The sequence below is a fragment of the Equus caballus genome, chromosome 1, assembly GCF_041296265.1.
Source record: "Equus caballus isolate H_3958 breed thoroughbred chromosome 1, TB-T2T, whole genome shotgun sequence".
In the NCBI taxonomy this organism is placed as follows: Eukaryota; Metazoa; Chordata; class Mammalia; order Perissodactyla; family Equidae; genus Equus; species Equus caballus.
Window position 1 is genome coordinate 137,323,578 of NC_091684.1, and position 25,103 is coordinate 137,348,680.

A 25,103-nucleotide genomic window follows, 5' to 3' on the forward strand; every position below is an offset into this window, starting at 1 on the left:
TGTCTATGTGGTATGTGTGTGTGCATGTGTGGTGCCTGTGTGTGGGGCGTGTGTGCATGTGTCTATGTGGTGTGTGTGCATGTGTGGTGCCTGTGTGTGTGCATGTGTCTGTGTGGAGTGTGTGTGTGCGTGTATGTGTGGTGCCTGTGTGTGGGGGGGTGTGTGCATGTGTCTGTGTGGTATGTGTGTGTGTTTGTGTGGTACCTGTGTATGTGTGTGGGGTGTGTGCATGTGTCTACGTGGTGTAGGTGCATGTGTGCGTGTGTGTCTATGTGTGGTGCCTGTGTGTGTGTGCCTGTGTCTCTGTGGGGTGTGTGTGTGTGTGTGTGTGTGTGTGTGCGCGCGTGCGCGCGCGCATGCGTGCATAGGAATCACCATTTCCTCCTGGACTTTGGAAACAATTCAAGGGGCCTCACCAGCTGAGGGTCTAGAAACTAGACAGGAACTTTTTGATTCAACTTAATGTTACTGAGAAAATACAACGGCTTTGTTTAAAAAGCCTCCTGGCTGGTGGCTGTCTCCTGACGTGCTCTACCTTTCACTCACTGCCTATAAAACGAGTCTACAGGTAATTTAGGACCAGCAAGGAAAGGAGGGTCTTCCTGGATCTTTGGCCAACAATTCCCCTAGGGCAGCCTCGGCTCCTTAAACTCACAAGGGACGCAGCCTCATCTAGATGGCCCTGCTGTGTCCCACGTGACATCCCGCTCCGCTCCGGAGCTCTACCAGTAGGGATGACCCCCTCTGTGGTGACTGGCTCAATCACCCCCTCCTCCCTCGGGAGGTTTAAATGTGAGCCAGGTGCAGGCAGCGCTGGCCGCACAGGCAGCAGCCCTGCACTGAGAGGAGGCACGGAGAGGAGAACAGAGGGAAGTGTGAAGAGGGTCGTGGTCACTTCTGAGGTGTGTTGGTGTGCTTACTCCTTTGTGCTGCCTGACTGCGACCCTCCCTCTCTTCTTCTTCATCGCATCTACTCACCCGGCGAGAGTTTGGACTGTGAAAGCAGGAATCCAAAAAATCCAGGCTCTGCCATCCAAAATAGGATTGTGCAGCTAAGCAACAGTCTTAAGAGCCAGCCTTGCGAAGCTTTTCTGGCCTCTCATTTCCCCCTGTTAGCAGACGAGGAGTCCCGCCTGGCTGACTGGACCCCAGAGAGGTCCTGGGCAGACAGCAGGGTAAGGGGAATGCCACCCGTGCAGACGGGAAGGCTGAGAAGGAGGGGGCGCAGGGAGGGAAGGGCATGTTCACAAGTGTGTCCTGACTTTCCAGACTCTGGGGCAAAATCTCAGGAAATGTGCTCGGTAGGGTGAGGGTGGCGCCGAGGGCAGAGGGTAGAGGGGTTTCTCTCCAACTACTTGGTTAGGATTCTGGAAGGAGAGAGACCACTATTCAGGATGGCCCTGGGCCAAACAATATGTGGCCTCACAGAATGAAGATGGCCAACAGGACAGCCAGACAGAGGGCCAGGCGGGCACTCTTGAGCCTCCCCCCGCTTGAGACTGGTGGAGAGAACCCAGCAGGCAGTTCCCGCAGCCCCGAGGGAGGACATGGAAAGCCCAAGAGCCACAGGCCACCAAGAGGTTGCCATGGTGAGGACAAGCCAACTGCATCAGAGGCTGTGAGGAGACAGTCCAGGCCTGGGGCAAGATGGATAGTGAGACAAAGACCCAGCTGGGGATGGACCCCGCCATCGGGGCCAAGAAGAAATGGACCATGAGTTTGTCAGCTGCAGACTGCAGTGGCAGATGCCCAAAGAATGCCCTGGGATGGAAGAGACTAGCCACACATCAGTGGAGGTAAGCCAGGAATGTCTAAGGACCAGCTCAGAGCCAGAGGTCTCCCTTCCACGGACACCTGAGGTCACATAGGCCCCAGCTGTCTATATCCCCAGATGCCATTTTGAAAAAAAGCCAGAGGAGGAGCTCTGAAAGATGAGCCCTTGCAGTCATTCAAGCTGAAGGCAAATTATCCCAAAGAGGCTGACCTTTACATCACAAGACTGTTGAAATTACCGAATCAGACTGACGCCACTGGGCGGGCCGCACGTGTTGTATCAGAGTGACCCTGCGAGGTGGGGCTCCCTAATGAGCTCACACCAGCTTCGGGGAAAATAAAGAATCTGCATCTTCTTTGCACATCCAAGTTGTCAGGGCCTCCAGGTAAGGCCGTGATGGCTGTGTGCATGGGCCCTGCAAATCCCATCACAAGGAAGAAGTGGCTGCAGAAGCAAGAGTGGAGTAAGAGAGCTCTCATTACCATCGCAGCGTCTTGAGCAGACAACAAGATAACCGGGGGATCCCGAGCCCTGGGAGCTCTGAAACATCACTGCAGGCTTCTGATGTCTGGTCGTGTGGCTACCCCCGGGAGCCCGTGAAGCCTGCCCGCTGGCCACTCTCCTGCCTCCCATTACTAACAGTAGACAGACGGAGTCTGTTTCTAGCAACCAACACAGAACCCACTTGAATGATGAGGAGGGACGACATGTGGCCTTCCCTGGGCAGCAGTCCTGAGCCATTCCAGCAGCCAGTCTACACTGCCAAGTGTCTATACTGGCAAGTGGAAGCATCTGATCCCTGGCAGCTCAAGAGAAGGGGCTCTCCTCGTGCAGGTGTGTCAGGACTTTCTTCCGTGTGGTTGCTTGTGTCAAGAGGCTAATGCACTGACCCCATGGGTCTCTGACCACCCTATCCCTGGGGACTTGCCTTTCCTGAGCACCTGCAGCGCTTCCTGGCTGCAGCTCCAGGGGGCACCTGGTGTGCACTTCACGGTTTGACTGGCTCTGTTCACATGTACAGAGAAGGCTCTAGAAGGCTCTAAGCTGGCCCACATGCAAGTTCTGAAGGTTGGAAAGAGCAGGAACTAAGAAATCAGATAGACCTAGCTTTAAATTCTAGTGGCGCCACTTACTAGGTAGGTCCCACCCAGACTTTGGACAAGTTCAGCAGGTTTTTGGAACTTGCATTCTCATCTTAAAAAGGGAGGATAACAGTGCCTACTTCTCAGGGCAGTTCCCATCCTTTTGGTCTCCCTCAGGGTGCCCTGCACACACACTCAGCAGCCAATCGTTGGGTAAGCGACTGGCTTTTTTGGGATGTGGGGGAGGGAGTCAAGCACAGCTTCAGGACTGTTCCATGATTCTGCCATCTGGATGTTCCCTGGGAGCAGTGGGACAAGTGCCTGGAAACGGGAGGTGTGGCAGATGCTGCTGACTGGCTACATGCCAGCCCTTCCCACCCCCTTCCACCCACCGCAGGAAGGATGCTTACTCTCCCAGCATCCCTCACACTTAGGAGAGGCCCTATGACCCAGTTTTGTGCTGGGGGACTTCTGAGAAAGCTTTTTTCTTATTAATAAAAGAAGAGAGAATCATAAAAAAAAAAAAAGCTCTTTCTTGATATACCGGTGGATGCACTGCTTCCTGCCTTTGTTTGTGTTTGAGAATGTAAGGCCTGGAACTGTGGCATCTTGGGCCCATGAGATGATAAGTCCATGATCAAAAGCCAAAATGAGGAAGAGGCAAACAGAAGGACAGACAAAGCCTACATCGTTAATGACACTGTTGAGCCACAAAACCAACGCCAGGAGCTCCTCCTTGGGCCTCTTGTCCAATAAGCCATAAACATGCCCACAGCTTGAGTCATTCTTGGTTGACATTTTTGTTACTTGCAGCCAAAATCATCCCAACTGACGAGAGATGAAGAAGAGAGGGCAGGAGGTGGCAAACGTCTGACTCTTTGGACACTGCCCATGACCTGTGTCCACGAGGTCTCCGTGTCTCAGAGGCCCTGCCCCCACAGCCAAAACCCCAGCCATCATGAGGAGGCCTAGAGCCCACACAGGCCTGCCCATGCCCAGCAAGCCTGCCCCCGCCAGAAGGCCAAGAAAACCAAGGGCCCCTCCATTCCCTTCCCAGCTTTCCTGGTGTCTCTCAGCAGAGTCCCTCAGGGTGGGCTGACACGGCCGCCTCTGCCTCCTGTGCGGTTGCTGGAAAAGTTGCACAGCTCGGGGGGTAATAATGATGACCATTGGGGGAAAAAGCAATAATGAGATTCATACTGTCTGCTGCTACACAGCCACCCACATGGCCCCTCTAGGGTCCAGCAACACCGTCAAGACTTGGAAGGAGATTCCCCCTCTCTTTATTGATTCCCCTGAATGCTGTCACTACTACGGAAACCGTGGAGGAGGGGTGGAGATGGAAACGAGGTAATGCGTGTAAAATGTCTGGCCCAGTGCCTAGTGGGCACTGAGCAAAGAGACACCCTCCCTCTTCCCTTCCAATGTAACAGCAATGCAGGTGACAAAACATGGCCGCTGGGCAGCTCCTGGAGGGTGGCGGTGCCTCTGCAGGTACCCTCCCACGGTCCTTCCGGGATTCTTGCTTTTTGGAGTACTCTTTCTCCCTTCCCTCATGGTATTCACACACACACACACACACACACACACATGCACACACACACACAGCTGACTCAAGAGCCCACCCCCCCTGACTCTAGTGAGCTGGGGTCATGGTCATGGGGCCAGGGTTCTCAATTAGCATCTTCTTCAGGCCCATCCAAATCTTGCTGATCTGGTCCCCACAGAGGCTGCTCCTGTCACTCACCCTTCTGCTGGTCCCCTGTCTATTTCACAAGCGCATTGCGAAGGCCCTGAAGTTGCTCAGTGCTCAGCCTTTCCGTACACATCATTGCATCCCAGTCCTGGTCCCGGCTGTGCTCTTGCTTCAGGCCCCCCTGGTCACTGTGAAAGTCAAAGCTGCAGTTCCCTAAGTGCCAACCCATTGGCATCATCTGGCCTCTGCAGACTCACCTCTGCAGGCTTACCTCTGCAGGTAAAGTCTCTCTGTTCAACCCCTCCATAGAGTCAGGACCACCCCAGTCTGTAGGGCACTTTTGTAAACACAGAAAAAGGTGCCCCTTCCTCTGGGCAGATGCAGCTCCAGATCGGAGCCCACAGCTTGGTGAGTGGAGCATGGGCTGGATTTCAGCCCCTACTTGCTCCTCTGCCAGGCGCCCTTGTACAGGGCACAACTCGTACAACTGTACATGGCGGCCATGCAGGGAGCCTTTCCAATTACTCTCCTGTATCTCTGACCTAAATGCTACTCTCGGTTATTGACTGCTCCGGAACTTCCAATGTGAAGCAGCCCAGCTCAAGGGGCAACAACTTTATAAAACCCCAAGACCTACTTTGTCCTCCTCAGCATAGTCCCATGGCTCACCCAGCAGCTCCTTGCAGGTCTCATCTCCCGGGCTCTTCTCTGCTAACCCTAGTTACAGTCATAACTCCTCTGCCGCCCAATTCCAATTCATTCTTCCCTGCCCCATCTGGAGGGGAATCACACAGCTGTCCCTGGAGACACGGGGGACCCTCCCTCCTATGTTCTCATCCCCTGGTTAGAGGCCTTTCTCTACCACTAACCAGCTCCTGTCTCGGACAGTTGCTTTACTCCTCAGGGCCGTGTCTGTCCAATGGGGCTAAGAGTGGTGCTTCGTCATGGATTTGATGTGGGGAGTAAATGAGAAAATGCATGTAAAATGCTCATGACATCACCTGGCACGCTGTGTGCTTAATACAGTAGCTACTGTCAAGTCTTTGACTGCACTCCTCTTGTTTCCTTGTTTATAACATGGATAAAGCAATATATTGCATACTTCAATGTATTTGACGCTTAGAGTTGTACCTGCTGTGTGTCAGGTACCGTTCTAAGCTTCTTGAAAATATTAACTTGATCCTCATAGCAACCCAATGAGGTAGGTGCAGAGGTTAAGGTCACCTAGGGAAGAGGCAGAGGAGGGATTTGAAGCCAGGCTTTCCAGCTCCACTGGGTGTGTCCTTGACAAGCAGCCTCTGGGGCTCCTCAATGGCTGTTGTGGGGGTTAAATGAGATAATGCAGGCAAAGTGTTTGACACGAAGACATTCCACACGTGGTCGTTATGTTAATGCCTGGTTATTGTTGAACGTTCATCATCGTTATTACTAATATATGCAGAGTGCCCACCGAAATCAAGCTGCCCCTCTTTCTCTTTCTCCCTCCCTCCCGCGCTGATGGTCTGCGTTGTGGTGGTGGGCAGGAGCCTTGGCCCTCTGTGTAGAAGGCTTCCTGCTGGGTCCCAGTGTGTGGGCAGGGAGAGAAGATTTCCGGTACAAAGGAGAGGGCAGACAACTCCCTCAGCACAGAGCCTCGCGGACTGGGGGTACATCTGACACACAGCAAATCATGCTGGCGACAGTCGGGAGAGGCTGGGAGATGAGGGTAAGCACTGGGGCCCAGGGCAGAAAGGAAGCCATCCCCATGAGCCTGGGGGTCTGCGGGGTGAGGAAGCAGATGGAGAGAGACCAGGCTGTCCTGCAAGATTCAACTCAGCAAATGACTGAGCCACCGAATACCATCTCTGAGGCTCACTTCCTCCAGGAAGTCTTTCTAGATCTCCCAGTCATCAACCCCTTCTTCCCCTCTGCTCCCAGAACACTTTATCTTTCTAGCCCTGCCCTGCCTATATTATACCTACTTTATTTTAGATACACATCACAAAGAGGCCAAATGACTCTGACTATAGGCTCCAGGAGAGCAGGGACCAGATCTGCATTACCTATCTCCCCTACAGGGCCTTTCAAACAGTCGAGGCTTAGGGAATGCCTGTTGAGTAAATAGTGAGTGAATGAGGCACAGTTCCCGCCCACTTCGGGCCTCTCTCTTCTGCGCCCTCATCACTGCAGGGCTGCAATGTGGTTGGTGAGACCTCAGAGTGGGCCTGGGAGGTAAACACCACGAGGGCTCAGCTGAATGTGGAGAGACCATGGGGGAGGCTGCGGCTCCTTCCCACTGAGGACGAGGGCTCTGCCTCACCAGGAGGAGGGTAGCACCACGCCCCAGGCCACCGTTCCTTCCCTGGCCCTGGCTTCGGCGAGCACCCAGTCATCCCCTCAGGCCGGAACGCAGCCCAGGTCTGTCCAGGAGCCTCTCCTGCTCATGTCACCCTACCCTGCCCCACAGACAAAGACCAGACTTGTCACAGTGCTTCTCGGCCAATCATCACCCTGGGTCTCCTCTCTCACTGACTCCATGTGCTGCAATCAGACTCAGCTCGTTGTTTCAGGCGCTGCTCACCTCCCCCCCCAACTCCAAAATGGTCCAAGGGGACACTTGCCCTCTCCTCTCGGGGTCCTGGAATCCTACCTGTCTCTCCCGCACAGCCCCAGTGCCCTCCCCGCAACACACACCTTCCCAGGCAACCCCACCCACACGCTCCTTCCTCCTGGGGCCTGCACACACTTAAGGTCTCTTCACAGGGCTGTGGTCGCCCTGCTTTGGTGCCTTGCTTTTCCCACATTCAGGTCTTTCCTCCCCGTGGAGGAATTCCCTGTGGGTTAGGATGATGTCCCAGTCATCTTCAAATCCCCCCTACGAAACCCACCCAGGGGAAAATGATCAATACACACAATTAAAGTAAAACAAACAACCATGCAAAAATGAAACGTAATAAGTACTAAGTAATTTAACAAATAACACTTAGTGCCTACTGTGTGCCAGGCACTGTTAGAAGCAGTTTACATGAATTAACTAATTTAGTCCTTATTATCCTTATGAGGCTGACATTATCGTGCCCATTTTGCAGATACAAGAATGGAGGCAGAGAGACCGTAAGTATCCTGCTAAGGTCCTGCGGTTAACAGTGGTGGGACTGGCAGCTAAACTCGGGAGTCTGCACTCAGAGCCGGGCACTGCACCCCCGTCAGTAATTGCTCAGTGGCTCAGTGGTACGTGGTCTCTTACCTGCTCTCCAAATCCACACTCTGTGCAGGGAGGCTGGCAGGGAGGCAGGGCTGGAGAGGCGCGGCTGGGCCCCGCCTCTGGCCACATGTCCCGGCCACTCTCTTAAGCCGTGTTCTCAGCCCTTGCAGCACCTTAAATTGATCGGGAGGGATCTTTTTTCATAAGTACGGACACCTGGGCCACCCCGGCCAAAGAGCCAGAATTGATGACGAGGCCTGGGCATCAGTATTTTGAAGAGCTCCCCATGGTGGCTCTAAAGGCAGTGATTCCCGTGGGCTCCCTGGCTCTGACTTGCTACCTCCTCCCCTCACTCAGAGGCTGGGAGTTCTGCAGCGGTGTCATCCAGGCTGCTGTCTTCTCCTTTCTGTCCACATCACTCCTCCCCAGAAGGCCCAGAGCAGGCCAAAAGAGCAGAACTCAACCCAGTCATGGCCCCAGACCCACTGACATGCAGCCGGAGGGGGCCTCTGGGAGTATGAATGTGGTCTGGAGTAGTCTCAAGAGTTTCTTTCACTTTCTCGAGGACACTGAACGTTCCCTTCTCAGTATTTCCATCCTTAAGGCTTAATGACACAGTCCCAACTGCCTGGTGACGGGTGCTGTTTTTCCATTATTTATATGTTTGTGCAACGGTCTTCCATTCTTCTTGGGAGCCGGCTTTGATGATTTTACTTGCAGGGCCCTTATGCACATTCAGTCCGCCAAGCACATCTGATGGTGAGGGCAGAGAGCCCCAGAGCCCTGGGCCCCCAAGGGACAGGTGAGCTGCTGGAGACAGGGCCACAACTTGACCCCCAAAGGGCGTAGCAAGGCTCCTAGGACGAGGGAGAGTTAGGGCTTTGGTAGAGTAGATTACGAGAACAAAACAATCCCGGGGCAGTGCCGACTTCCTAATCTGAAACTAGAGCATCTCAGGGTCAAGTCCGTGAAAGGAATTGATAATGAATCAACCACTGTGCCCAAAGTGCCCGCCCAGACCCGCTGACCCGTCATTCTCCACCGAGTCCGGCCTCCTCCACGCCCATATCCCTTGCTCATGCTGATCCTTCCGAATGGCAATGTCCTGTCTGATGGGCAAACTCCTACTCATGCGTCAAGGCCCACCTCAAGGTCATCTCATCTGGGGAGCCTTTCCTGATAGTCCTAGGTACGAGGTATAGTACTATCTTCTCAAAATACCGTTTTGCACGGCTCAGGGAGCCCTTACCCCATGTGCAGTTTCTGTTCTACAAGGCTGGTTCCTCCCACTAGAATATGACCAACTCAGGGGCACGAATCCTTCCTCTTTGCATCCCCAGCACTTAGAGCAGTTTCAGCTGCAGGCCATGAGACAGAGATCCACAGATTCAATCTGGCCTGCAGATGTGAGGGCTGGCACAGTGATTAAAACTGTTCTGCATTAGTTGCCAACATTAAAAAAATCAGGATACTTCACATAAAAATCCAGAATTCTTTCTTTTCTTGAAAAACCAGAAATCAGAAGATCTGGGCCCACGTTCCCACTGCTGCACCCCAGAGGGGAGGGGCTGCTCCAGGGAAGGCCCAGCCACCTCCCTCATTGAGGCTCTTGTCTGAGTCTGGCACACACTGGAACTATGTGCCCTGCGAGGGGCACGCAGTAGGTAATTTTTGAAGCAGCCAGTGCAGAAAGATCCACATGCGAGTCAAACAAACTGCCTTTCTTGCTAGATAGCATTTCTGGATGAAAGCTAGGGACAATTAAACTACCCCAGGAAGACCAACTGTGGCACATCCATACGATGGAACACAACTCAGCAACAAAAAGGGATAAACTACCGAAACCCCCGACACCACGGACGAGTCTCAGATACATTATGCTGCGTGAAGCGAGCCAGACAGAAGGGCTGCACGGATCACTCCATTGATACGACATTCTGGAAAAGACAAAACTATAAAGGCAGGAAACAGATCAGTGGCCAGGCCTGGTGCTGGGAGGAGGGGGCGACCACAAAGGGGCAGGAGGGACTGCTGTGGGGGAGTGATGGAAAAGTTCTCTATCGTGACTGTCACGGTGGTTACACAACTGTAGGCACTTCTTGAAACACACAGAACTGTACGCTAAAAAGGATGACTATTACTGCATGTCAGTTATACCTCAAGAAACATGACTTTTAAGCAAATCACCTCAAGGAATTTTCGCCCTCGTCCTTGGTACAGAAAGCTGCACACCAGAAACTGTGGTGAGCTTCCAGAGCAGAGATTCGAGGCCTCGTCTGATGGATGAGGAGACCTGAGTCCCTTCACCCACACGCTGGCATGCTCTGGGCACCCACTGCAAGGAACCTTAGTGTGGCGTAGAGGAAAGGTCTGTGGGAATGCTGCCGCTCGTCCCCTAAGGTCCCCACTGTGGGCAGGTGTGGCCTTCCCTCACCGGCATCGAAGTTAAAAACAGAGACCTTCCCCGGCCCCATCCCCGACCCACGGAATCAGAATCTCTGGGGGTGGACCCCAGGAACCTGTCGGAGTGATGTTTGCAAAGCGCCTCAGGCGGTTCCAATGCACAATTAATATTGGAGATACATCATCTCTTGGTTTTAGGCCCAAAGATAGTGGTTCAAAACATGAATTCCAGACTGGGGAAAACACTGAATGGTACCTTTCAAAGACCGATGATGTGCACATCACTATTGTTATCTGCGTCAGTAACTGCGTTCACTGTTGATTCTAATATCTAACCTTGGTGGGGCGCTTCAGGCTTGCAAAGCCCCCTGCCATGAATACCCCATGGAAGCCAGGCAGCTGGGGGCTTTTGTTACCCTTGTTGGTTGGAGGAGGAAACGGAATCAGAGAGAGAGGTCAGGTCACCTGCCAAGATGGGGCAGGGGCCAGGATCCACGGCCCCCATCCTTTGAGTCCATCATCCTGCCCCTGGGGCTCGAAATTCTCCTTCCCACTAGAGGCTGAACTGAGGAGGGCTGGGGAGAGGGAGGAATCAGAAAGGGTTTCCTCAACCCAGCCATCACGAAACCTGTTTGTGCTCCCTGTGCCCAGTCTCCAAGTGGCTGCTGGAATCCATGTCAGCATTGGGGAGTGGGGGCTGCTCAAGGCGCCCACCTCCAATCTCACTTGCCTAGCAAGTGGTACAAACTGGATTCACCAGGGGGCTGTGATCCAGCACGCAGGAATCGCACCCAGCCCACTCACCCACCTCTGCCGCTCCCCAGGGGACCAGGCTCCTGGGTGCTGGCATGGAGAAGCCCGGCAGGATTTCCAGAGCAAAGGAAGCTGAAGACCGCCCTTGCCTTCTCCCACCAAGTAACCCGCACTGCCTGAGATGACTCCTGGACATTGCCCAGGATGGCCTCAGTTGACATTGCCACTGGGAGAGGCTGGCCTCACCCACTCTGTCCCTTTGGGATGGGATAGGGTGGGGCTGAGGAGATGGGGTAAACATGGCTGTGGGTGGGGAGGGCTGGAGGTCACTCATGTCAGCTTGCACATGTTGGATACTGCCAGGGTTCCCGCAGGACATTCCAGTGGTGGTGCAAAGGGCCCAGAGTCTCGCTCCAGCTGCTTCAGCTCTGGCCCCAGCTCTACCGCTCTGGCAAGTCCCAGGGCCTCAATTTCAGAGGCAATACAGGGTGGAGGTGAAAAGAGCTGGGCCACTCCCTCGCTGTGTCACCCCAAGCAAGTAACATGACTTCTCTGAGCCTGCTTCCCCACCCATAAAATGGAGATGATATTAACAGTGCTTGCTTCATAGGGTTGATGTGAAGATTAGACTCCATAAAGTACATAAAGGCCTCTATAAATTTTAGCTATCGCCATTGCCACCACCATCCTCAGTTTCCCAGTCCGTTAAAAGGGAATAATCCTAATCCCTGCCACGCCGACCTCACCGGGCTGTAGTGAGATAAGGAAAACAAAACTGCAAACTCCACGAGGACAGAGTCTATGTCTGCCTTGTCCCCTAATGCATCTCCAGGATCTAGAATAATTCCTGGCTATGGTAGGTGCTCAGCAAATGTCTATGAATGAATGAATGAATGAGTGAATGAATGAACAAAGGAATGAGTGGAGTGTGGGGATGTTCTTGTGACTGAAGATATTCCATTGAGGTGAGCTGCTCTTGTTTCCAATGAGTAATCGGTGATGTCCAACGACAGAATGGATTGTGTTGGGAAATAGCAAGTTCCCCATCACTGGAGGCAATCAAAGAAACTGGAAGGTCACTTGGCACAGGCGTCAGAGATGGTCTTACACATCACGCTCAGGCTGAACTAGACGATGCCTCCAGAGTCCTTTCCAGCTCAGGGTGAATGACAGGCTCACCCCTCCCATCTCAACTCCTTCCAGCCACCAGCAGCCCTCAGTCAAGTCTGGTCACCTCACGCTCAAGGGAATGTAAAACCAACCCTCTCGCATCCTCACACTGCGGGCACATACTCCACCCAGACAGCTGGTCTCAAAAACATGCTCATGGCCAGGCACACTTACCCCACTTTGCATACACAGCCACTCACTGAGCAGCTGCCACCATCATCACTAACAACAGTGGCAGCTAATGCACTGAGCACTTGCTACAAACCAGGCTTTGGGCCAACCCCTCCTCCAACTTGATCTCATTTAATTCTCACTCCTAAGAGGAGGGGCTCATTATCCACATCTTAAAGGTGGAAAACTAAGGTCAGAAGGTGAAATGACTGCCCAAGGTCACATGGCTGGTGGCAGCAGAGCTGGGCTTTGAACCCAGCTCTGTCTCACTCTAGAGCCTGCCCTCTTGGGCCACACTGCCTCCCTAACACAAACCGACAAGCAGACAAAGCGAGCCCAGCTGGGTCTCACAAGGCGGCGTCCAGCCCAGCCATCAGCCCAACCTTGAGGGATGGTGGAGCCACCTGGGCGACCAGCTCCATGGGCAAGGCAGAGTCGTGAAGCAAAAGGCACAATCTCCCCTTGGGTGCATGTGCGCTGGTCTCCAGGTTCATGCAAGGATGGAACCCCAGCCAACTGTGGACTCCTGCTTGGGCGTGAGCAGCACATGGACCCCAGCTTGCAAGTGGTTCCAACCCACCTTTGTAGCTCGTTTTTCCTACCTCCTGCCTAAACCCTACATCCCAGCCAAACTGGACCCTTCCTGGTTACCTCTGGGCCTTTGCTCAGCCAGTCCCTTGTCAGGAACGCCTCTCCTCTTCTCCCAGCAAATCCTACTCAACAGCACAAGTACAGCTCAGATGTCTCCTGCTCCGTGAAGCCTCTCTGATCCTTGCAAGGGAGAACTCGTGCTCCCTCCATAACATGTGGTCCATTCCTCCATTCCAGCATTTACTGCGTTGTCCTCTGACTAGTTGTTTATGTGTCTGCCTCCCTCGCCAGACTGAGTCCCTTGGGGCCAAGGCAGTGTCTCACTCAATGTGAGAGTCCATCTGTGAGCACAGGGCTGGGCACCCAAAGATGCCCGACGAATGCTGTGATTTCATTCCTGATGCCCAGGAAGGTCCCCATACACGGCGCTGGCAGAGTTTGTGGGGGGTCACATACTTGGGAACGTTCACCGCTGACATCATCCGTCCACACGGAGCCGAGTGACAAGCCCATTAGCAAGCCGGCGAGGAGAACATCTGCGGCTCCTTCAGAAAGCAGTAACTTCCTGGAAGTGGACTGGTGTGGAGTCAGCGATGCATTGTTCACGCAGCTCCCAGGCGGAGCCCGGCCAGCAGACTCTCTCTGATTTCATCACAGACACCGGCTCCTTGCTCGGCCCTGCCCAACACACACAGTGGGAAGGACTGGAAATGCTCTAACCCTGGTCCCGCCACCGCTGGCTGGGTGATGGCAGGCCCATCCGACTCTGGGCCTCAGTTCGTTCATCCACAAGACAGGAGAAACAGCAACCCCAGCTCTGCCTGCCTTATAGGGCTGGAGTAAAAGGGAACAGGTGAGTAAAAGGCAGAAGGCGCCTTGGAAATATAAAAATCATTCAAAAGCAAGAGGCGGGGCCAGATGAGGTTGGAAGAGGAGGGCTCTCTTCATTCCTGTGGCTTAAAATCACCTCCGAGCCGCACGGACAAGGTGCTTTCTGGGCCTCAGTTTTGTCATTTGACAGCTGAGGGGTTGAACCGGGTCAGTGTTTTCCAAACTCCATACTCTGTGTACCACTGCCAACACGCTGCCATCGCTACAAATCACCTGAACCACATTTATCTTAAAATTTTGTTTAAATGGACTCTTTTTAAAATTTAAATATCTGCTTGAGCCTCATTCTAAGCAATTTTAACCACGACACAACCGGTTTGATGTGTTAGCTACATTTTTTTTCTAATACACATCAAATAAATACGTGATGATTAAACCAAACCGTAATCCTCCAGGCCCCCTGAAACCATTCTGTGTGCCACTGCTGATCCACATCCATTCTTTGAGAAACAGAGAGAAAGAGAGAAGACCCTTCAGGCTCTTTCCAGCTCCAACAGCCCAAGGTTTACACTCACACGATGCACTCATCTGGCACCCAGCCCGGGGACAGAGCCCCAGGAGATGGTAAGACAATCCTCACTCTCCAGGAGCTTCCAATCTTGTCTGTGAAAAAATGCTCTCCAATTACTTCAGTGTGTTTTACCTGTATTTAATTTAAAACTTGCTCTAAGGCATTGTACCAAAATGTATATATTACAGCAAGATGAAAAATTAAGTGGGTGATGAAATTCAGATTAAAGGAAAGTGAGGGTAGGAGAAATGAGGCAAGACAAAATGAGGCATAAAAGCCTTACTGGAACTCTCAAATGCTCCCTGGAAGAGTACCACAGATTGGAGCTCTGAGCTCCCTAGCAGCCAAAGTAAAAAGGGAAAACATGATTCGTTCTCATCAGCATTTGATACATGAACAAAGTCCTCAACTACATCCCTAAGATAAATATAATGTAATGGGTCTCTGGGGCTGCTGATCTGGGCAGAAAGATGCTGCTCTTGTCTCCTGACAGGTGTCCCTGCCTCTCCTAAAACCCATCTCCTATGCTGATGCCACCGTGATCTTCCCCCAAAATAAAATTTTGATCATATACAAAAATATATAATGTTTTCCTTTTACTTCCCAAATGAAATTAAAAATTTCAGGCTTGCATTCATGCATCTCTATGAACTAGCCCCAAAATATCTTTAGGGTCACATCTCTTGGTACCTCATATTTAGATCTCAGTGGAACTGCCTGAGTTCAAATCTTGGCTCTACCACGTAGTAGCCATGTGACCTTGGGCAAGTTACAAAACTTCTCTGAGTCTCAGTTTGCTCATCTGTAACATGAAGACATAAAAAGTTCTTGTCTCCTAGGATTATTATGAGACCTGAATGTGGCAACCCAGGAGCAGTGCTGCTCCCCTGCCAGGCGCATCAATGGGAGCTCTTCCGCAGCGCATTCTCATCTCTCCTGGCCTGTGCTCGTGTCAATGCTTCAGCCTGGCTCCTCCTCCCTTTCTCTGTTGACTGAAATCCTGATCATCCAGACCTAGTTCAAGTGCCACTTGAACAGGGGGCCTTCCCTGATCTCCCAATCAAAAGAACCCATTCCTTGCTCTCTTTTCCCACAGCACATAATTTATGTGCAATACAATCTATGCAATCTATGCAACACTCAACCGGTGTTTCTCACCCTGGAGGGTCACCTCCTACTAGGAGGTGATGAAATCCAAGTGGTAGGCTGCTGCCAGCACTTAAAAAAAAGAGACAGAGTAGAAAAGACTACAAAATACCACAGTGCATGGTATGACTTTTGATTTGGTTTTGTATACGTAATATATATTTGTGAATGTGCTTGGTCACAACATAAAATGATTTGCTTATTAGGAGTTGCAGCCAAAATATGTCTGAAAGCCACAGTATTAACTGTGGGTTCCTGGAGGGCACAGATCAAGTCAGGTCCGCCACTGTGTCTCTAGCACTTAGCAACAGAGCCTTGCACATAGTAGGCACTCAAAAAACACTTAGTGAAGTGAACTGAAAATCTAGGACCAGAGAGTGTGTTTACTAGGGCATTCCAGGTGCCCAAGATTCAGGTACAAACACCCATGTCCAGCCACAACTTCTGAGGACCCCACGCAATGACAAGACCCACTCAGCAGGGTGGCAGCCATCCAGTGGGGATTCCAAAATCAAGGTTGTTGAGTGTGGGTGGAAAAGAACAATATGGTTAGTCCCCACTTACCCAACTCCCAAGACTCTACCTTCGTCTCCCACCCCACGGAAGAGACCATGGTGAAGAAAGGCCCAGAGTTTGCTGAGAAGGAACAGACACAAGCACACACTTACACACACATACATGCATGCACACTCACACACATACACGCATATATACTCACAGACATGTAGACATGTTACTCTTCATTTCATAGGTGGGGACGTGGGGGCCCAGTGAGGGCAAGTGACTTGCTCAAGGTCACACAGCTGGTTAGTGGCAGAGCTGGGACTAGAACCAAGTCTCTTGGTTCCTAGACCAAGAGTGAAGACACAATAAATGATACATTAAACAGAAAATGCTTAGAAAAACCCAGAAGGTCCCTTCCCAGAGTGAGAGGTGATGTCATGTCCAGCTCCAGGATCTGCAGAGCTAGAGGCCACAGTGGCCGACATGCCTGTCTCCTCCTGCGCTGCCTCTAGGTTCCTGCCCATCCCCAGCTGCCAGTCCCCCAGGGCCACCTGTGCCAGGATAGCACCCTGTCCTGCTTTGTAGAACCGAGGGAGCTGATGTCACTGGAAAGCACCGGCCTGGAGACAGACAGACGGCTGTAACTCAGTCCCAACAACCCCTGGGCCCTATTCCTACCCCTCAGAGCCCTGGCTCCTCATTTGGTAACCACTGTTCCTGCTCTCTACTTCAGGTTCTCAGGAGGATTAAACGAGACCAGGTCAGTTAAGCACCTGGTAGGTGTGTGCAAACGTTAGTTCCCTCCCTTCTCTCTCCCTTGAAACCCTTTATTTTCATCCTCAGAGATTTCTTCCAAGTAAAAACAAAACACTTCTGACCATATCCTCTTCTGCTCTAACACCTTCAATGTCCCTACAAGTCCAAACTCCTAGCCCAGCTCTCAAAATCCTTCATGACTGGGACCTTTTCTTTACCTCTTTTAGCCCTCTTGTCCATCAATGGGATGGACCAGTCACCTGTCACCTGGGATCACAGTTTGCTGAGAATGAGCATGCACACACATAAGCACACACTTCTACACATATACACGCATGCACACACACACACACACACAGGGCACTCTCCTCTCAGACTTGCCTTCCTCATATCCACCTTTCAAAAATCCCGATTCTGAAAGCTTTGTCAGGCCCATGCAGTTGGAATTCGTCGGCCTGTATGAGTTTGGTTCTGGAACCAAATGCACTTCAGCACACTACGTAATCACTCCTGGTACGCCTGCCTATCTTTCCCGGGAGACCGCGAGTGCCCAGGAGGCAAGACATAGATCGCAGGCCCCCGGGTAGGGCCAGCCCCTGGCCCATGGTGACCTCACCGATGACTGGAACGTGGGATTCCCCACACGTGTTGCAGCCCGCGTGCTGACACGGCCGCACTTGTGGCCTGTTAGAATCATTCGCACGGCCTGGAAGACTCGCACAATTGCCCACGCCAGCCAGCAGGTGGTGTGAACCTGGATCCAGGGCAGCCGCCCGCTTTTAAGGGAGTGTGGCATGCCAGACAGGCCAGCAGGCCAGGCGGCCAGAGACCCTGGTGGAGGCTGGGTGACCTTGAGCAAAGCTTTGCCTTTCCATTGGAGTCACAGTAAAACTCTGAAATCTATAAATAAGACCAAAAATAAGGCTAAATACCTGTCTGAGAAGGAACTAGGACAACCAGAGAGCTTTTTCCAGCTACATGCATCCTGCCCAAGATTCTTAACCCTCCTCCCTCTGACAAACGTCTATCAGAATCTGGGGAGGTAGAGAAGAGGCATGCGTCTTATTTAGAACAGGCTCCCAAGAGAAGTCTGATTAGTCACGTCCTCAACAGCAGCCCAGTTTTACCCATCAGTATACTTTTCACGACCAAAGCACAACCGTAGAATCACTCCTCGAGCGCCCTAAGCCAGGATGCAACGCTTAATCAACCTGAGCTTCACCAGTCTGAGGCAGGACACCGTGCGCTCCAGGCAGAGCTGAGGGTGGTGGACACAGGGCTCTTCCGGCACAGGGTGGAGAGAAGGGCTCCCTGGACAGGGCTGCTGGGAGAGGGGAGTGAGTCCTGTGGGTCAACCTCCCAGCAGGTCTGGCCTGCAGGAGGGGCTCTATAAACGGCAGCCGTTCCCCGCCACCCCCGGCGAAGTTGATGTCTTCCACAGGCAGTAAGCATCAAGGAGGGAGGGCTGCCCGTCTTCCTTCTGCTTCTCTGAGCCTGAGCCCCAGCCCCTGGCTCAGGAACGAACCCATCGCAAACGCTCAAAAACCCTTCCTCATTCCACAAACATCTACTGTGTGGCTGCCCTGCACCAGGCCCCCAATTAGGGAAGAGAGAGAAGAGCAAGACCCGCCTGCACCCTTCCTAAGGCCCCCAGTCCAGGGGGAGTGGCTGATTCTCTGTCCACTCTGAGTAGGAAGGTCCACATTAGTCCTGTCTCCTGAGTGTCTCAGGCCACACCACAGGTGCGTCAGGGAATTCCTGGCTGTTTGGGGCCAGAGCTGGCCAGAGAGCATCTGTGAATGACCAAACAGTGCATTCCGAGCAGGCCTGGGAGCCCTGGGAAGTGGAGGGACGGTGTCACTGGTTGCCCTGAGCTTGAAGTTAGCCATCACTCCCTCTTCAGCCAGGAAGGCCTGCAGCAGCACCCATGACGCCTCACCTGTCTCCTCTCAGAGGCCCCACTGCAAAACCCATCTCCTGTATGCAGCAACCCCCCCATCCCAGCTTCTGGGCATCCAGTGCCTGGTAAACAGAACTCTGTGGGGGGTCAAGCCCCTACCCAACCCGGCTCCCACACACAGAAGCTTTGTCTGAGCTGCTGATGCATAATACATGGGCGCAGGCCCGGACCAGCCTCGGGCCCATCTTGGACAACAAGCCCGTCACTAAGAGGCTGTGAGGGGCACAGCCAGGACACAATGCGCTCCAGTCAGAGCTGAGGGCAGTGGATAAAGGGCCTGCTGGGGCCCTGGAACTGGCCCCTCCCCCAGTGCACTCTGCAGGGTGGAGAGGAAGGCAGTCCCCAGAAAGCCCTGGGGAGGGTGTGTGCGCGTGTGTCCTGAAACCCTCCCAGCCACTTTCCAGTGCACCCTCCAGCCACATCCTCGACTCACAGGCTTAGCTGTTTCCCCCGTGCAAGCCAGAGAGAGCCATCCAAGGCCCCTCCTTGTCTCGGGCCCCGTGTGACTTTTTTAAAAGAGTTTTCCCAGCAGGTGATGCCACCCATCAGGATCTAGTATGCTCCTTGGGGTCCTGGGCTCCTTGATCTTGGCTGGCCCAGAGGCCCCTCACCTACATGTCAGTGGGAAAACAACATGGAGATAACAGAATAAGAGAGAGGCATTATGAATCACCTCCAACACACTTCCTAAAAGAGGCTATGCACAATTTTATGTGCTAAAATAGCACCCTTTCTCTTGCAGAATATTTAGGTAGACAAATCCACATGCAACCCATCTCAACATAAGCAGAACTGGGGAATTGCATGTACAGCTGCTTTAGCAATAAGAGTTGGAGAGATTCATTTTGACTCATCATGCAAACACACCAAAGGCGTGTTCAGAGGCTCTTGCGGGCACAGCTTGTCCTAGGGCCCACTCGCACAGATTCAGGGTGAGAGCCAAGGAATCTGCATTTTGACAAGCACCTAAGAGATTCCAACGCAGGTGGTCCACAGGTGACACTTTAAGACACAGTGGTTAATGAGAAATTATAGGTTTCAAACACTCAAATAAGTACCACACGCTGGTGGTTCACTAAACAACCCACAACAAACTAAATCAATAATCATGGAGCTAAACTCACAGCAATTTATAATTAAAAAGCAGGAATAGCAGCAATTGGACATTGGAGCCAACTCAAGATGACAATGAGGGCAAAATGTCCTTCCTGAGAATTTTGGGAGTTCCAGCTGTCTATACAGGTGCACACAGTAGGAGCTTTGCCAAGGACTGCTAGGGCACCGGCCACCTTCACAGAATACTGATTTCAAGGGCCCAACAAACTCCAAGGGTATACTAATTTTGGTTTACAAATACCATGGTTTGATAACCCTTGTTTGATACAGGAGGCTATCTGTAAGCAGTTTTTGGTATATAATAAAATAAAATCTACTGAATTGTGCTTTATTGGCTCTTAAATCCAAGGAAGGGCTTGCAATTCTGAATCTGTTCTCAACCTTTCAGGGAGAGCCTTGCCATCCATCAGAGGACTGAAGACTGGTTCTTCAAGACTTGCCACAGAGAGAGAAAGGAGGGAAGGCATGTGAGGGTTGTGAAGAGAAAGGATCAGTCTATTTTGATAAATCTCAATTTGGTAAGCCATTTTAATAAGCTGCCACTGCCATCATGCAGCTGTTTGGAGCTCTGAAATTCTGAGCTTTAAGATCTGTTTTTTTGCAGAGGTTGCTCACGTCCCCCAGATTCTGTCCTCCTATTCTCATAGTGACAGTCTCAATTTTTAGCAGGGAAAAAAACTACATTTCCCAGCTACCTTTGCAACTGAGTGTGTGGTCACGTGATGAACTTCTGGCCAATAGGATGTGAACAAAAGTATCATGAGGCAGCTCCAGGCCATCCTCTGTAAAGGAAGTGGGAGCCATCCTCTCTCTTCCCTTATCTAGCAGGCAGAAATGCAGACATGGGGGTGAGCCATTTTAGATGACAGAGCAACAAGAGAGAAGGAACCTGGGCCGCTGACCACTTTGAAAAGAACAGCCACCTTAACAGCCTCAACACTTACATCTAGACTGATGTGAGAGAAAAATAAACTTCAGTTTTGTTTATGCCACTTTGGGTCTTTTGTAGAGCAGCCCAAACCATGTCCTAACTGAAGCACTGTTTCTAACTCCCATTTCTCACTCTTTCATGACCCTGGGGAGGGCCCGGGGAAGGGATCTGACCTCTGATTTTGAGAGGCCAGTTAAGATAAAATACACAAGCTAAGACTAAAGGCTTCTATCACCTGCCCCTTCTGGAACTCCTGGGGAAGAGGAGAAAGTAGGCGGCTTCTCTGAAGGGTCATCAGGAGTTTTGGTGAAGCTAGGGAAGGGAGTCCCATGTCATGCTTAACCTGGCCATCCCTGTGCAATCCCAGGGACAGTTGATGGCTCTGATGTTCCACCTGGGCAAGGGATGCCAAGAAAGTTCTTCTAGGCCTCAGGGAGCAAACGGGCCCAGGTCCCAAAAAACCAAGAGGAGGAGGGCTAGGATCAGTTATAAACCAGCCACTGCCATCTGTCTCTCATGAAATGGTGGAAACTCCCAAGCCATAGATCTGCAGAGCTGGAAGAATCCTAAAGATCATCTAATCCCACTACCTCATTTAGAGAGGAGAAAACTGAGGTGTGAGGAGGGGAAGTTATGTGTTCAAGGTCAGTCAGAGAGCAAGTTAGCAGCAGGCCAAGGCTTGAACCCAGGTCTCCCACCCCAGCCAGTTCCATGCTCTTTCTAGACTTTGTGCTCCAACTGCTGGAACAGCCCTGCTCCCAGGAACTTAGGGGTATGCAAGATCTTACCAAACAACCTTTCCTCCCCCAGCAGCTCTCCTGCCCACCCAGACCTCAGAGCGCTCACTCCTACATCTTCCATTCCAGTACCTGAGGGTTCCCCTGCAGGGCTGGGCATTTCTCAGTCTCTCCCGTTCTCTCTCTCTGTCACACACACACACAACCTGGTAAATAATGGAGTTACTCACTGCTGATCTGTCTTTATGATCATCATTTCAAAGTCTACGCACAAAGAACTTCAGAGATAATAAAAACTTGTAAGTGTAATCCCAACTTCATTCCTCGACATCACTTTTGGTCCTTGTCAACAAACACCACGTGTCTGCATCAAGCGCCTTTAAGACCCTCATTCACTTTGTCTCATTATACCTATTCCTGGGAATTCACTCCAATAAATACCGAGCAATGTGGACACATTTCACGTATCAGGATATTTCTTAAAAGTAGAAAGCTAGACCCACCTAAATGTCCGATACTAAGAGGCTGATAAAATCAATTATGTTTATGTTCAAGTGACAGACTAACATACAAGCATTAAAAATCATGCTTCTGAAGCATATACCACATTTCATCAAATCAAATTCAATTAACTGTAGGACTGAGCATTATGTTATGTTCTTCTAAGAAAGAAAACCAAGTAGTAATTAACAATGACATGCTATCAAGTGAAGAAGGTATATTCCAATTTCGGAGATCACAAAAATGCAAAATACTATAATCAATGAAATATAGCATAAATAGTAGCATGGGGAACTGCTCCTGACACAATGTTATAATATTAAAGGCAAAAGGTAAGATATACTCATATTAGGAAAAACAACAAGGGAAAGGAAAAGCTACAAAATGCAAAAGATGGTCCCTTAGGAGGGTGGAGAAAGGGTGAGAGTTTACTTCCATTTTCACACTGTTCTGATTTTCCAAATTTGCAGAAAGAACATATACCATTTTATAATCTGACAAAGATACTATTTTAAAAATACGTATAAAAAAGAATACAATGGGCAAGTAAAATCACGGTGAGCATGCGCACGCCCACACGGAGAGTCGGTGCCACGAGCCCCACTCAGTGGCCGGGGCGCGTGCCCTCGAGCTGAAGAAGCGCACTTGGCTTAGCGTAGTTGTTCAGTACATGGAATGTTTCCCAATCTTTTGCTAACACAAATAAAGCTTTGTGCAAAGTGCTTCTTTTATTCTCCCTCTCGGGTTACTTTCTTGGCCACTTCCGGGGTGTGGAGTGGACGTTGTGACCTGCCATCTCTGAGGTTAGTTGTTGTCTCTGTGAGTTGGAGTCAAGGGACAGGGTGGTGCCTAAGGTCCATTTTTCACTCTGATCCTCTGTTTCTATACGTGAACTTTCTGGACTGGCCAGATGCCCTGTTGGCCTCCCAAACTTGCCTCACAGAAGCTGAAATGCAATGGGGGGGTAGAGTATTGTTCTCTGCAAGGTGATAAGCCAATTTAATAAGTGAAATGACATCAGTTCCTCAAGAGATGAGCCCCTGGGATACACGTACCCTCAGCTATAGAGGTGGACATAGGATCCAGTCTGAGACCACGTTTCCACAAACAGAACTTAAAGGTCCAGCGGGGAGGGGGAAGGAAGGGATGGGAGAGTAGGAGCGGATGTACGGGAGAGGGGACCTGAAGGAAAATGCAGAAGGATGTGACACTAAAGGAAAGGGAACAAATGAGGAGACCTGGGGCGTGGGAGACAAGCTTCTCCAGGGAGAGCAGCGAGCTGGAGTTGACACCTGCTGTCCTGCAGGGCCAGGGAAATGACGCGTCTCGGCCATCTTTGGATGCCGTGCCACTCTCCCTAGGGGTATTTGTAGCAGTAGGAAAAAGGGGAGGCAGTGAGCAGAAGGACATGAAGATGCAGGATTCTCACAAAGAATTCATCCCCGTCAGGCCGTCCCCTGGTCATGCCCACGCCCAGCAGCCCCAAGGGGCCAGCCAACATGTCAGGAATGGTCGGGAGCTTGGCCTAGGACCAGGAGACCGAGGTTTGCATCGTGACTCTTTCAGGTAACCTGTGGTACATCACGTGCCCTCCAGTGTTCAGGGTCAGGAAATAGAACATGGAAGCCTAAACTAAGTCATCTTTAAGGTCCCTCGCGATTTGGACATCTGATGATTCCAGAATAGACGCAACCCAGTCAAGCCACTCATTTAAAAATTTTTATTTTATTTTTAAAATAATAATGTCTATATTTAAGGTGAACATGATGACTTGATATACATATACATAGTGAGATGATTACTACAGCCAAGCTAGTTAACATCCAGCTCCTCGCCTCGTGTGTGTGTGGTGAGAGCACCTGAAATCTACTCTCAGCAAGTTTCCCGTCTTCAGTACAGTATTATTAAGGGTCGTCATCATGCTGCACGTCAGACCTCCAGACCTACTCATCCTACGGAGCTGCAACTTCGTCCCCTTTGACCAACGTCTCCCCATCTCCCCACCTTCCCGTCCCTGCTAACGGCCCTGCTGCTCTTTGCTTCTACGTATCCAGCTTTTAAAGTATAAGTGATGTCATGTTTTTTTCTTTCTCTGTCTGCTTCATTTCACCGAACATAATTTCATCTCTAGTTTCATCTATGTTGTTGCAAATGGCAGGATCTCCTCTTTTTTAAGGCCGAATAATATTCCATTGTCTCTATATACCACATTTTCTTTACCCCTTTATCCTTCAATGGACACTTAGGTTGTTTCCATACCTTGGCTATTGTGAATAATCTTGCAGTGAACATGGTGGTACAGATATCTCTTCAAGGTACTGATTTCATTTCCTTTGGATATATATGCAGAAGAGGAATTGCTGGATTATATGGTAGTTCTACTTTTAATTTTTTGAGGAATCTCCATACTGTTTTCCATATGGCCGCCCCAATTCACATTCCCACCCACAGCGCACAAGTGTTCCTTTTTCTCCACATCCTCACCAACACTTGTTATCTCGTCTTTTTGATAGCCATCCCAACAGGCATGAGGTGATATCTCATGTGGTTTTGATGTGCGTTTCCCTGATGATTAGTGATGGTGAGCATCTTTTCATGCGCCTGTTGGCCATTTGTATGGAAAATGTCTAGCAGATACTTTGCCCATTTTTTAATTGGAATTTTTCTTTTTTGCTATTGCATTGTATGAGTTCCTTTTATATTTTGACTATTAACCCCTTATTGGATATATGCTTTGCAAATATTTTCTCCAAATCACAGGTTGCCTTTTCATTTTCTTGGTTTCCTTTGCTGTGCAGAACTTTCTAGTTTGATATAGTCTCACTTGTTTATTTTTGCTTTTGTTGCCTGAGCTTTTGAAGTCATATCCAAAAAATTATCACCCAGACCAGTGTTAAGGAGCATTTTCCCCTATGTTTTCTTCTCAGAGTTTTATGGTTTCATGTCTTACATTTAAGTCTTTAATCCATTTTGAGTTGTTTTTGTGTATGCTGTAAGATAAGGGTCCAATTTCATTCTTTTGCACGTGGATATCCAGTTTCCCTAGCACAATTTATTGAGCACACTATGCTTTCCCCATTGTGCATTCTTGGCGCCCTTGTAGAAAATCAGTTAACCATATATGCTCAGGTTTATTTCTGAGCTCAACTCACTCATTTTATTCATCCAACAATGAACATATTATCTGTGCAAGGCGCAGATTAGGACCACAGGAACTGCAAAGCAG

General features: G+C 50.7%; 1 protein-coding gene across 9 annotated transcripts in view; it reads right to left on the bottom strand.

The window, feature by feature from the left end:
• The window catches only part of CORO2B (coronin 2B), a 137,901-nt gene that overhangs the window by 82,157 nt on the left and 30,641 nt on the right, over positions 1 to 25,103 (bottom strand). The window contains exon 1 of one of the 9 annotated variants that reach the window (XM_070269784.1): positions 12,885 to 13,717. The exons of the other annotated variants lie outside the window; for them this stretch is intronic. The gene's annotated coding sequence lies outside the window, so the exon portion shown is untranslated. Of the gene's footprint in view, positions 1 to 12,884; positions 13,718 to 25,103 lie in introns of those variants that run through there. 9 annotated transcript variants of the gene reach the window in all.